The sequence below is a fragment of the Camelus ferus genome, chromosome 15, assembly GCF_009834535.1.
Source record: "Camelus ferus isolate YT-003-E chromosome 15, BCGSAC_Cfer_1.0, whole genome shotgun sequence".
Lineage (NCBI taxonomy): Eukaryota > Metazoa > Chordata > Mammalia > Artiodactyla > Camelidae > Camelus > Camelus ferus.
In genome coordinates, this window is record NC_045710.1 from 33,902,153 (window position 1) to 33,915,311 (window position 13,159).

At 43.8% G+C, this 13,159-nt stretch overlaps 1 long non-coding RNA gene across 2 annotated transcripts in view; it reads right to left on the reverse strand.

Moving 5' to 3' along the window:
• LOC116668972 overlaps window positions 1–13,159 on the reverse strand; it is a 101,359-nt gene that overhangs the window by 12,751 nt on the left and 75,449 nt on the right. Inside the window, exon 4 of one of the 2 annotated variants that reach the window (XR_004326312.1) lies at window positions 10,557–10,647. The exons of the other annotated variant lie outside the window; for it this stretch is intronic. This is a non-coding gene — a long non-coding RNA (uncharacterized LOC116668972). Of the gene's footprint in view, window positions 1–10,556; window positions 10,648–13,159 lie in introns of those variants that run through there. 2 annotated transcript variants of the gene reach the window in all.

Consider the following 13,159-nt stretch of genomic DNA (forward strand, 5'->3'; position numbering starts at 1 on the left):
AATTGTGAAATGTCTCAGTGTGAGGTGTAGCCCAAGCAACCCCTGGAACAAGCTTGCCAACCTGGCTGGCTAGATCTAGAAGTGGAGATGATGTAAGCGGAGAGGGAAATTTTGTCCACCCAAAAGTGAAAACAGCAGGTAGACAGACCAAGCCAGCCATACAGGTACTGCGAGAGGCCATTTGAATTGGGGGAAAAAAAAGTATCATGCAAATCATAACTAAATTATTGGAGGGAAGACACAGCAGAACAGGAAATGTGCATGCAGATGAGTGAAGCCTCCGTTAATGGTTTCCCTGCACTTATCAGAAGGGAATTCGATTTACCTGATGAAGACACGGCAATCACAGTAGGGAGAAGAGATGGATTTAGGATTAATCTCCTGTTGTTTCCTACAGCAATTTACAAAGGAGATGCTTCTGATGAGAGCCAAGCTGGGAATTAAGCCCAATATGATTAGAACTAGAGTTTTTAAAAAGAAGAAGAAGAATCTTAAAGTGGTTCCCAAACTTGGCTACACAGTGGAATCATTTAGGGATCTTTTAAAATGTCCAAAGCCCAGCCATCCCCCAGATCAGTGACATCACAATCTCTAGGGGCAGGACATAGGCAATCAGGACTTTTTGAAGCTCCCCTTGAATCTAAGGTGCAAACAAGTTTGGAAACCACTGTCTAATGGACAGTCTATGTACATTGTGGAGATTTGTTAGGAAACAGCGTGTCAGGTTAAAGGGAGAGAAATACAATCATTAAGAAATGGCAAGAAATTAGCCTGCCTTAAAATAGAACAGGATGCATGTCTCCCATTTCCATTATTTGTAATTTTTAAAAATATGTGTAGGTGTCCAAGAGAAATGGATGAAGAGACAGAGACACATGGAAAAAGAACAAAAGGGTCCAAGATGGCGACGTCAGAGGACTCTGAACTCACCTCCTCCCATGAACATGATGAATGTATGGCTACATATGGAATAACTTCCTCTGAAAAAAGCCTCAGAACTGGCTGAGTGACTCCTACCCCTCTGGCACGTGAGAGGAGGCCCACATCGAAGTGGGTGTAACTGCAGCAGGAATATGCCTAGAGTGCTTCACCTCTATAGATGAGCAGGAATTTCCCTGCTTATGACAACGCTGTGAACCAAGAAAGAGAGCTGTGTGGGTCAGACACAGGCACTATCTTATCTAGAGGTAATCTCTCCAAGTTCAACAAGGTCCAGCTCCTAGAAATGGAAAATAAACCTGTTCGCTCCAATTTGATTTGGTCAGGGACATCATAATCGTTAAGAGCACAAACTCCGGAGCTAGGCTGATGGATGTGATCTTGCGTAAGGAAAATTCCGCGTATCAGAAACATTCTTTCCATCCCCAAACCACAAATAATGATGTCACATAATCAACCTAAGTGTAATGATCCCTGCAGAAGGAACAGGGCAAGGTTTTTTAATTGATAAGTTCTCTTTCTGATGAACTGTAAGAACCACATTATCTTGGAGCTCCTTGGAAACATGTTTTCCACTATGTATGGAGGACATGGCAGTAAATCAAGTCAAATAAAGGCATGAAGAGAACATCCTTAATTTCACAGTCTTCCCCATAACACATAACACATAACACATGAGACATTGAATCTTAGCAAAAAATTGTACCCAGAGGCTGAAACTGTTACCTCGTCAAACAAATTAAGATAAAGATGGCTTTTTAGTGTGGATTCATCTTATCTCTGCTCGTTTTAATATACACCAGTGTTCCTCAACGTTTCACTCATCTTGAAGATAAAGTGAAAAATCCATGCCTAACACACAGGAAGATGGCGGCCAGTCGTCAGCCAAGTTGGGAAGTGGACAGTGCAGTTTTTCAGGATTCTAGTCTCAACTCCTGCACTCAGCCAGTTCTGAGGACCAGAACATTTCCCTCCTTTTCAACACTGGATAAACTGAGACTAATCCAGGAAATGGTGGATGGGAAATATGGGACTTGGGAAGGTGTTCAGCCCCTAGGGACAGCCCAGACGGGGGAGGCTCGCATCAGCTCACCGGCTCTTTCACCCAGCTCTCCAGCGGGCGCTCATGGGGAACACGGCGGTGGAATCTGAGGCAGCGCCCCTCCTGGAGCTGGCATGAGGGGAGGCGATGCAGCTGCTGTGTTTGGGGCACAGAACTCTCCTGGGCCTTTCTCCCCATCTCCTAGGTGGAAAAAAGTCTCAATCTGAGAGGGAAGGGTAACTGAAACTATTACCCTTAAGGTACTAGGAAAGGGGAATTGGAACACACACACGCACACACGCACACACGCACACTCTCACTTCTATTCCCGGGGGAGGGGCAGGAACGCGTGCAGGAAGAACTCCAATGACAGGCAGGGCTGCAGCACTGAACAGGCCACACCTGGGATACCTGCAGGTTAACCAGATCCTCAGGAACTGCTCTCTCCTGCTGTCCCCCACGAGCACCAGTAACAACAGCAGTGGGACGCTGTGGGGAGAGCTGAAAGAAAGACTCCCTGAGGCCTAGCATGAGGCCAGGCCCTAAAACCGAAATTCAAAGACACATGAATTAAAACCTTCTGGAAAACCAGGCCCTACCCTAAATAGAAGACATCTCTAGATGCCTTGAGGTCTGCGGTATGCTGAGCGTAACCATAGCAATAACAAACCGCCAAGCCTGCCTAACTCCTGACAAGGAGCTAACAAAAAACCAACACTAAAGGCCTAGCAGAAGAAAAGGCATAATAACCCTTTCCAAGCATAAAAACTACTTTCCTCAGTCTCCACTGACTGACGCCAACTGTCTAACCTGCAACCAAAAAGCTACAAGGTAACACCCCAGGGTTGCCGTATCTGTCACACAGCCATGAGGGCCATGGCTCCCTGTGCCCAGAAGAGCCCAGCCTGCCCCCTTTACCTGCATCTTCCTCTGGGATTCCATCCAGGAAACCTCATACTATTTAGTTGTCATGCCTCCTTCCAGAGTTAGAGCTGTGGTGAATTTTCAAAGGCACCGGTCTAATCCCAGCATGCCCTCTGAGACACCCCAGGCCCAAGAGGAGTCTGGAGAGAGCCCCTCCCCCTGACACTCTGCCCTGCTCAGGGGGGGGTCTCTAGGATTTTAATATAGTTACTATCTATCTTAAAAGAAAAAAAAAAACTAGAGTTAAATCTAAATAATTATTGAGTGAGGACCTTGAACTTGGTGTCAGAGTGGGATAGAAATCAAGGGAGTTCATTGCCATTTTAGACACAGCAATCGATATATTTTTGCCTCATAGAATGTTCATTTCCATGACCTAATTTTAGCTTGCATCTCTGTGAAGTAGAGAAAGTATTATTTTTCTCTCCCACTTTCACAGATGGAGAAATGGATCAAGAGCATCTCATGATTTACTCAGCATCACAGAGCAAAGCCAGTGCAGGAATAGGACTAGAATTTGGTTTTTCAAAGCTCCCAGTTCAGAAGTTCCTTTCTTCCATGCTGTATTGCCTCACTGCCCTTGAAAAGCTCTGTAACAGTGGGAAAAGTTACAGTGATCACCAAAACAAGAAAACATGACACTTGGAGAGTGGAACGAAAGAGTTCTGCTATTAGAGGGGGAAAAAAAATCTAGAACAGATGCCAAGAGACACATCAAGGTGGTAGCAAAGTGCTGGGCACTCTGACCTTGAGGTTGCCTCATGAATATTAGATGAGGTTAACATACTGGATTTGCCTCCAAATTTTCATGGGGTTGGTGGGCTGAAGTAATGCCAGCCAGGGCACAGGCAATGATTTTTAGGACAAAAAAAAAAAAAAAAGAAGTAGCCTTATAGGTATTTTCTTTTGGTCTACAGTTTGAAGGCCCCTCTTCAGTCAAGTCGGTTGGAGATGGCCAGTGAGTTGTGATTGCCCTGGATTTTATTGCTGGCAAGAAATAGAAGTTCACCAGAGTTGGCTTAACCACAGTAGGATGGAGGGGTGACTTAAAGGCCCCAAGGGCAAGAATGTGTCAGGCCTAAGGAAAAACTTGTAGACTATCAGAAACTCAAGGATATGTGCTCTCTTCAGCTTTCATTTCTGTTTCTCTCTGAGTATTTGTGTCTATCTTTTTTTTTTCCTGTGGAGTTCCCCTCTGCTGTTTTATCCACCTGTGGGATCAAAACAGACACGCACAGCTCTCAAAGCTCATATTTCAGCCATCTGAACCCAGTCTCTCTCCCCTATCCTTCTCTCTCAAACAAAACCCCCATGGAAGGAACTCTTTTGGCCCAGATTGGCTCAGGAATCCCTGATCCAATCAATCATGACCAGCAGCCAGGGTTCCATTAGACATAAACAGCTGTTGGGAGCCACTCTCTACAGATGGCAATAAGGCATTTATAGATAGGAATTATTTAAGCTGGGCATATACTTTGAAATATATCTACCAGTCATACCCACTAGGATAGCTATATTAAAAAAAGGAAAATAGGAAACATTAGCAAGAATATGGAGAAATTGGAACCTTCTTGTAATGTACATGATAATATGAATATAAATGTAAAATGATGCAGTTACTATGGAAAAGAGTTTGGTGGTTCCTCAATAAATTGAACATAGCATTATCATATGACTCAACAATTCAACTGGGTATACACCCAAAATAACTGAAAACACGTGTTGAAACAAACACTTGTTCACAAGCCACAGCAGCACTATTCAGCACAGGTAAAAGGTGGAAACAACCCAAATGTCCAGTTGATGAGTGGATAAACAATGTGGTATAGCTACTTGGCCATACAATGGAATACTATTTGGCCTTAAAAAAAGAAATGAAGTGCTGATATGTTACACCATAGATGAACCTGAAAGACATTATGCTGACTGGAAGAAGCCAGCTACAAAACCCCTCATAGTGTACAATGCCCACTTATATGAAACATTCAGACCAGGCAAATCCACAGAGCAAAGCAGATTAATGGTTGCCAGGAGTGGGGGAAATAGGAATGAAGAGTGACTGCTTAACGGGTCTAGGGTCTCCTTTTTGGGGTGATAAAAATGTTGTGAAACTAGAAAGTGGTGATAGTTGCACAACATTGTGAAGGTAATAAATGTCACTGAATTGTACACTTTAAAATTTTATATGTCTTGTTAAAACAATTAAAAATATATAATATAATATAATATAATATAATATAATATAATATAATAAATATATGTAATTATATACATATATTTGTAATAACCTCAAAATGTTCTGAGAAGACTGATCACATTTACTATCCTGGAGTAGCCTAGCTGAGAATAATACCTATACGTGAACTCATTGCTCATTCAGTAAACATGAATGAATGGAGCATTTCTTACGTGTCAAACTGTGCCAGCATCAAGCATATAGGGGCTCAGAGGCCAAGTCTCCAGCCTCAAGGGGCTGACAGATTAGTGGAGCAGATACAATCAATGGATAATTTCACTACAATGTGGTAAGTGCTAAGACTAAGCCATGCTTGTGGTGTTTGGGGAGCCTAGGTGAGGCATGATCATGAAAGACTGACTTAGGGATGAGGCAACACCTGAGCTGATCCCCAAGAGATGAGCAGGAGTTGTCCTGGTGAGGCGGCAAGGAGGGGAGCAGGCATTGAAGACAGAGGAAAGAAATGCACTAAGGCACAGAGATGAGACAAAAAGTGGACAGTGGAAGAGGGGCTAAACTGTGTGACAGGGAGAGGGAGAGGAAGCAGGACGAAAATGGGGGAAGCCCTTGACCATCCAAAGGAACCTGGATTTCATCGCAAAGACCATGGCATGCCTGAAGGATCCTCAGCACAAGAGCACCCTGGGGAGAAGCAGGGGTAAGGAGGTGGGAATGTGGGGCGGTGGGTAGGGAGGCAGGAGAACGAAGTGTTCACAGAGCTGACAATCTGAAGAAGGGAAAGAAGCAAGAAGAGAAAGGGGTCAATGGTGTCATAACTTCAGCAAAGTCAAGTAAGATGGGCTAAAAGTGACCGTGGACTTGACAACGTGTCCTTGGCACACTTTTTCGGCCCTGGCAGGCTATGACCTCATCAAGCACACTTCACCCTGCAGTTTGGCTGAGAAGGAGGTCTCAGCATGATGGAGAGGGAATGCAATTCTCCTGAGGAGAAAGACAAGATGAGAGAGAGAAAAGGAAGATTGAGGAAAGAGAACTGATGATGCTAAGGCTGTAGAGCTCTCAGGAGGGGTTACCTTCGGCCAGGTAAGGGTGTCCCCCTAGCCTCTCAGGTGTGGGACGCAGGAGGATGAAGGAGGGCAGAGGCGGGGATACATGGAGGGTGAGGGAATTCCTGCCGGATGGCCTCTATTTTCTCAGCAAAGCTCAAGGAGTGGGAAATGCTTAGAAGATCAGACAGGACAAGTTTCCTGACAGGGACCCTGAAAGGATTTCCAGGCTGCCTGGCAGCCTGCTGAGGCTGCAGATGATGCGTTTGTAGTAGCGCCAATCTGCGTGGGCTGTGATTCTCTCCAGCAGAGCCCAGGAGCCCAGATGTCGGAGAGAAGAGTTGGCCTGAGCAGGCTAGGGTGCAGCCAGACAGGAGCCGCAGCCCCAGGATCCCATGTGCGTGGAGGAGAGGGAGGTTCAGGCAAAGGAGGGCGATGAGATGGCTCGTGAAGCTTAGGCTAAATAGGGAAGGAAATGAAGAAGTGGGGGTAGGGTACTGATGCAATGACGGAACATGGCAAGGGAAAGAGACTAGGTTTTGAGGAGGTTGAAAACCCAGCACACTAGGAGGTAGGAGTGGACATGCTGGAAGGTGGGAGGCTCTGATGAGGAGGGCTGAAGAATAATTCAAGGCAATATATAATCAAGTGCTAATTAGGATGATATGAAATGAAAGTGGGCATAGGTGCTGGGGAGGAGGGGGACGCTCGGAACGGAGTGCTCAGTGTGGATAGGGAAGAAATCCAGTGCAATTTGCTGCGTTAACATTTACAGCCTGCGTGGCACCCTCAGTGGGGAATTCAAAGTGATGGTGCAACACATGGTATCTTGAAGTCTGGAAAGCACTGGGTGGATCAAACCTTTCTGAGGACACAGTTTCTCTGGTCTCAATAAAGGTGGAAAATGAACAATAGGAGAGACTTAAGATTCTCTTAATCCTGTCTATGAAATGCTGCTATGGTCTGTGTGTAGGGGCCCTGAAATTTACCTTGTCTGTCGTCTTATTCACCCCTGATTCAAGCCATGTCCACACTCCCTCTCCTCAACTGATCTGCAAATTTCAAAAAGCCTATTGCATGTTGTAGTTTACCACAGGATAAGGCCATGAATTGAGGTGGGTTTTTGTTTTTGTTTTGGCAGGGGAAGGGGTGGGAAAAATCATCAAGATGGTCTTTGATAAAGACAAGGTTTACAGCAAATGCTGCTCAGATGAGCCTTGGGCCAGAGAGGTTGAGCCCCAGCCTTCAGTAGCACAGCTAGTGAGCAGCAGAGCCCAGACCAGGTCAGCACTCTTTCCTCAACACAACTCAGAGGGGCCAGCTCACTTCCTTCCCTGCTCACTTCCTTGTCAGTCAAAACCTGAGTCTCCATTGCTTTCACGTCATACACTCTCTGCTGAAATTGAGTGTAAGTATCTGCACTTTTTGCCTAATACTGATTTCCCCTTCTTTCTTTTGATCTTAGCACCTAATTGATTGTTGTGTAGTACCTTTCCCCACCCTCTCTCCACCCATCCATCCACCTGGTGGCTCCCATCCAGTGATAACCATGTGGCCCAAGGGAGTCCTGTTGCTCTCCTGCTGAAATTTAAATCCTGAATCGAGACTGCTGGAGCTATTGGTCCCATGAACGGATCTTACCTGAAGGATATATCTCCTGGCACTAAGATCCCAGACCCATCCTTTCAGAACCTGGTTCTAAAGCTTTTCCTTCTGGTCTACCTATTCTTCCAGAAAAATCCCCATTTGTAACTTTGTGTAAGTGGGATTTGATGCTTGCTGCCCCCAGACACTGAAGGTCCAATATTTGTCATCAAATGAGAACAGTTTACACGAAGTTAGCACCTGGTAGTGCCATCTGTCAGCAAATGCTACCAGCACTACCTTCAAAACATGTCCAGAACCAGAACAGCACCTCTCACCAACCTTGCTGCTGCCCTTCTGGTCCAGCCAATAAAGTCTCTGGCCCAGAATACTGCAGCAGCCTCCTTGCTAGGGCACCCCTTCCACTCGTGTCCCTCAAGTCCATTCTCCACACAGCAGCTGGGGAGATGCTGTGATAGTGTAGGTCAGACCACATCACTCCTCTGTTCACTTCTCCCAGGGGCTCCCCCCCCCACCACTCAGAGTGAAGTCAAAACCGTGACTGTGACCTTCACAGCCTACAGGGTCCAGCCCCATCACTCTCCCACCACCCTGACCCTGCTCCTCTCCCTGTCTGACCCCTCTGCCCCAGCCACACAGACATCCTTACTGTTGCTTCAACACTCAAGGCACGCTCCCACTTCAGGTCCTCTGCCCATGCCATCTCCCCCACTAGAAAGGAAGCGCCATGAGGGCAGAGGTTTGTGTTAGTTTTATTCATCACTGTATCCTCAGCACCAGGTACAGTGAATAGCACAAAGTAGGTGCTCAATTAGGATGTGATGAATGAATGAGTGATCAAATATGAACCAGACAGCCAGGTGCTACATCTTCCTTTCTCTCCACTGCCACCCCCAACCTGGAGACCTGACAAACCGTGGAACTTTGGGTTGATGATTTTAACACTAGAGGGGTCTGCCTTATGCTATTTTTGAACTGCAGCCAAGAATCACTTTTTTTAGAATAGATAATTTTTTAGAGCAGTTTTAGTTTCACAGCAAAACTGAGGATATGTGTAGAGGAGGATATATCCCATGAACCCCTCCCCCGCCACGTGCATAGCCCTACCCATTATCAACATCCCCCACCAGAGTGGTACATTTGTCACAACTGATGAACGTACATGATACATCATCACCCAAAGTCCATAGGTAACATTAGAGTTCATCCTTGGTGGTGTACATTCTATGGGCTTGGACAAATGTATAATGATGTGTATATTCCATTAGGCATCATACAGAATAATATCACTGCCCTAAAAATTCGCTGTGCTCCACCTATTTATCCCTCCCTCCCTAGTTCCTGGCAACCACTGATCTTTTTACTATATCTATAGTTTTGCCTTTTCCAGAATGTTGTATTGTAGGAATCACACAGTAAGCAGCCTTTTCAGATGGGCTTCTTTTACTTAATAATATGCATTTAAGATTCCTCTATATCTCTTCATGGCTTGGTAGCCCATTTCTTTTCAGCACTGAGTAATATTCCATTGTATGGATGTACTAGTTTATCCATTTACCTACCAAAGTGCACCTTGGTTGCTTCCAAGTTATGGCAATTATGAATAAAATTGTTATAAGCATCATGTACAGGTTTTGGTGTAAACATAAGTTTTAAACTCATTTGAATAAATAGCAAAAAGCACAATTGCTGGATCATGTAGTAATGGTGTGTTTAGCTTTGTAAGAAATTGTCAAACTATCTTCCAAAGTGGCTGTACCATTTTGTATTCCCATCAGCAATGAATGAGAGTTTCTTTTGCCTCATGTCCTCACCAGCATTTGATGTCAGTGTTTTGGATTTTGGCCATTTAATAGATACGTAAACAATCACTTTTTATATTTGTTTCTAGAAGTGAAACTCAAAGGCTACTGAAATATATATATAAATAATAATTTTAAACTCAAAGAGAAGCAAACAAACCAAAGTGCATAAACATATAAATATGTCTTTCTAAGCTGATAAAAGTCCAAGGGTATAGCCTTTGTGGGGCCTGGGTTCTTAGGGAAGCAAGGCTGATAGAAGTTTTTATTTATATATAAATATGATCTTTGGAGACTGCATTACATAAATTCCCCAGAACCCTTTCTCGGAAATGTTTCACTTTGCTTCAATATTGCCTTACATTGGAGAAAACTACAAGCTTTCAAATTGCCCTTGAAGGTGTTTGCTTCCTGGAAGCATATTATAAGTTATCAAAGTAGACAACCAGGATATTTTTACAGTATCCTGTGGCAAACACCTGAAAGACACCCGAGAGACAGCTGCTACAGCTGCAAACCCACTGGAAGACCTTCAGGTCTCTACTACCGGGTAATTCTGGCAGTTTTCAGGGTCGCTACCCTGGAGTTCCCCAAGGTGGAAGGATGTGTCTGGACTGAAATAGCCAGAGACCTCTCTTGAGATAGGCTGTGCTCTTGCCCCAGCAACCCCCACGGAGGTTCCCCTGCACGCAGGGACTTCCATCTCCTTCATCCCAGGTGCTTCTCAAAATTCAATGATGCAGAAACAGAATTCTCGGAGTTCTCTATGATGTCCCCTTTCATTCCCATTCAACCAGAGTTTTTTTTAAAAAGTACAGAAAATTCCCCATTGGCCCAGGGAAACTCCCCTTGAAACTCCCTAACTCTGTTGCAGGTGGGTGGTTAAGCAGGGCCCTCAAAGTTTATCTTCAGCGTGTCTCCTACTTACCCACACCTGCCTCTTCATCCCACCTCACACCTTTCCCCTGCTCAGGAAAGGTTCTGTGATGTATTAGTCACTTACACTTTGGGGTTAACTTCAATGCCAGTGTTTCCTTGTTTCCAGAGATGATTATGTTTTCAGCCACATTTCTCACTTTAGGCATCAACAATCTGGGGAGGAGGGAAACGAGAGGAGCAAGAAGATTCCTGGTCCCTCTGAAATAATACAGTAGCAGCAAGTACCATTTCCTGATCATCTACTGTACAGTTCACACTGTACCAGGCACTCGGCAAATATTATACCATCTAAGTAATGAGCTCTGATTAAATGACTTAATAAATGTAAAGTGTTTAGCACAGTGCCCGACACATAATAATCAATTAAAAGTAGTTATTGGGGGGGGATTAGGTTTATTTGTTCGTTTATTTAAATGGAGGTGCTGGGGATTGAACCCAGGACCTCGTGCATGCTAAGCAAGCACTCTACCACTGAGCTATACCCTCCCCCTGCCACAAGAAATTATCACTTTTAAAAAATAATAATTCTCATGACAATCCAATGAATTGTGTATTACTTCATTTAACAGGTGAAGAAACAAAGGTAAATGACTTCCAAAACTCACTCAGATGATAGATTCAGGGTGAGGATTTAAATCTAGATTTATCTGACTCCAAAGATATGCTCTTCCTGTAACACCATTTGGATTTCAAATCACAAAAGTCTCAGCTTGATCCGCCTACCAGTGAGTCTGGTCAGAAACTTTGGCACGTGTCCTAAAATGCCTCTTTTTTTTTTCCTATTTAAATTTATTTATTTATTTATTTTTGAGGTATAGTTGATGTTATGTAAGTTTCAGGTGTACAACATAGTGAGTCACAATTCTGAAAGATTATACTCCATTTATAGTTACTATAAAATACTGGTTATATTCCCTGTGCTATGCAATATATCCCTGTAGATTATTTATTTGATACTTAGTGGTTTGTAGCTCTTAACTCCCATCTCTGTCTTGCCACTCCCCCCTTCTCTTGCCCCACTGATAACCACTAGTTTTTCTCTGTATCTGTGAGTCTGCTTCTTTTTTGGTTTTTGTCATTACTTTGTTTTATTTTTTAGAATACAGAATTTGTCTTTCTCTGTCTGACTTATTTCACCAAGCATAATACCCTCCAAGTCTACCCATGTTGTTGCAAATGGCAATTTTTCTTTCTTTTTTATGGCTGAGTAGTATTCCATTGTGTGATGTGTGGGTGGGTGTGTGTGTGTATCACATTTTCTTTATCCATTCATCCATTGAGGGACATTTAAGTTGCTTCCATATCTTGGTAATTGTAAATAATGCTGCTATGAACACTGGTATGCGTACATCTTTCAAATTAATGTTTTCATTTCCTTTGGATATATACCCAGGAGTGGAATTGCTGGATCATATGGTAGTTCTATTTTTAGTTTTTTGAGGAACCATCATCCTGTCTTCCACAGTGGCTGCACCAATTTACTTTCCCACCCACAGTGTACAAGAGTTCGCTTTAATCCATATCTTCTCTAACATTTATTTGTGGTCTTTTTGATGGTAACCATTCTGGCAGGTGTGAGGTGATATCTCATTGTGGTTTTGATTTGCATTTCCCTGATGATTAATGATGTTGAGCATCTTTTCATGTGTCTGTTGGCCATCTGTATGTCTTCTTTGGAAAAGTATCTGTTTAGGTCTTCTACCTGTTTTAAAATCAGTAGTGAGTTTTTTTGATGTTGAGTTATATGAGCTGTTGGATAATAACTCCTTATCGGTCATATCATTTGTAAAATGCTTCACTTTTATAAGACTTTACTTACCAAGAAAACTCTTCTATCAGTTTTCTCACCCTCATCACTTTCCAGAGCAGTGGAGGTTATTTCTACCCCCGGTACTCACAGCACTTGTTGTTGAGGAAGTGACAGCCTGAGATGAAAGTCACTAACATCCTGGAATGTCAGAGGCAAGCTCCAGCATAAGAATCTCTGATTTACATCTGTTTCCAAGCAAGCTGGGAAAAAGACTAGCCTCAGTCTAATTTCTCTAGGACAAGACCCATGGCCAAGTGGCGAATGAAATGAGTATATGATGATGCTAATCCAAGCCTCCTTCCTCCCTTGTATATCTCCAATCACATCCAGGTACTTTCTGTCCACAAGAGAAGCAAGCTGTGTGCATTTCCAGGAAAGCGTGTGTGTGACTTCCTGTCAAAGGGTGGTCGGGACTTTGGTTAAGACTTGGTGTTAATAGGGTCATCCCTGAATGAACCAAGTAGGACAACACTAAAATAAAAACTCTGTCCTCATGTCTGACCACCTCCCAGACTAGAGCTTTTGGCTCACAAAGGCCAGAGCCTAAGTGTGGCTAGTGGCTGGAAAAACAACTCCGAGCCCAGGGCCCATGCAAGACATGTTTATTCATGGTGTCTGCCCTTCCAGCCTCTTGGGAATGGAGAGATATTTGTGCTAGATCACAGCCTTCCTCAAATGCTCCCTTGAACATGTGCTGACTCCAGGGATTCTTTATTCCTGGTGGAAAATATTTTTGCTATTTGGACAAATCCTTACTTTGATTTGGATGTTCTGTGCTGTGTCCCCTTTTAGCTGAATTCAAAATAAAATCCTTCTGGAAGACATGCCCCTTGCCCCTGCAGCCTGCTTGGAGGC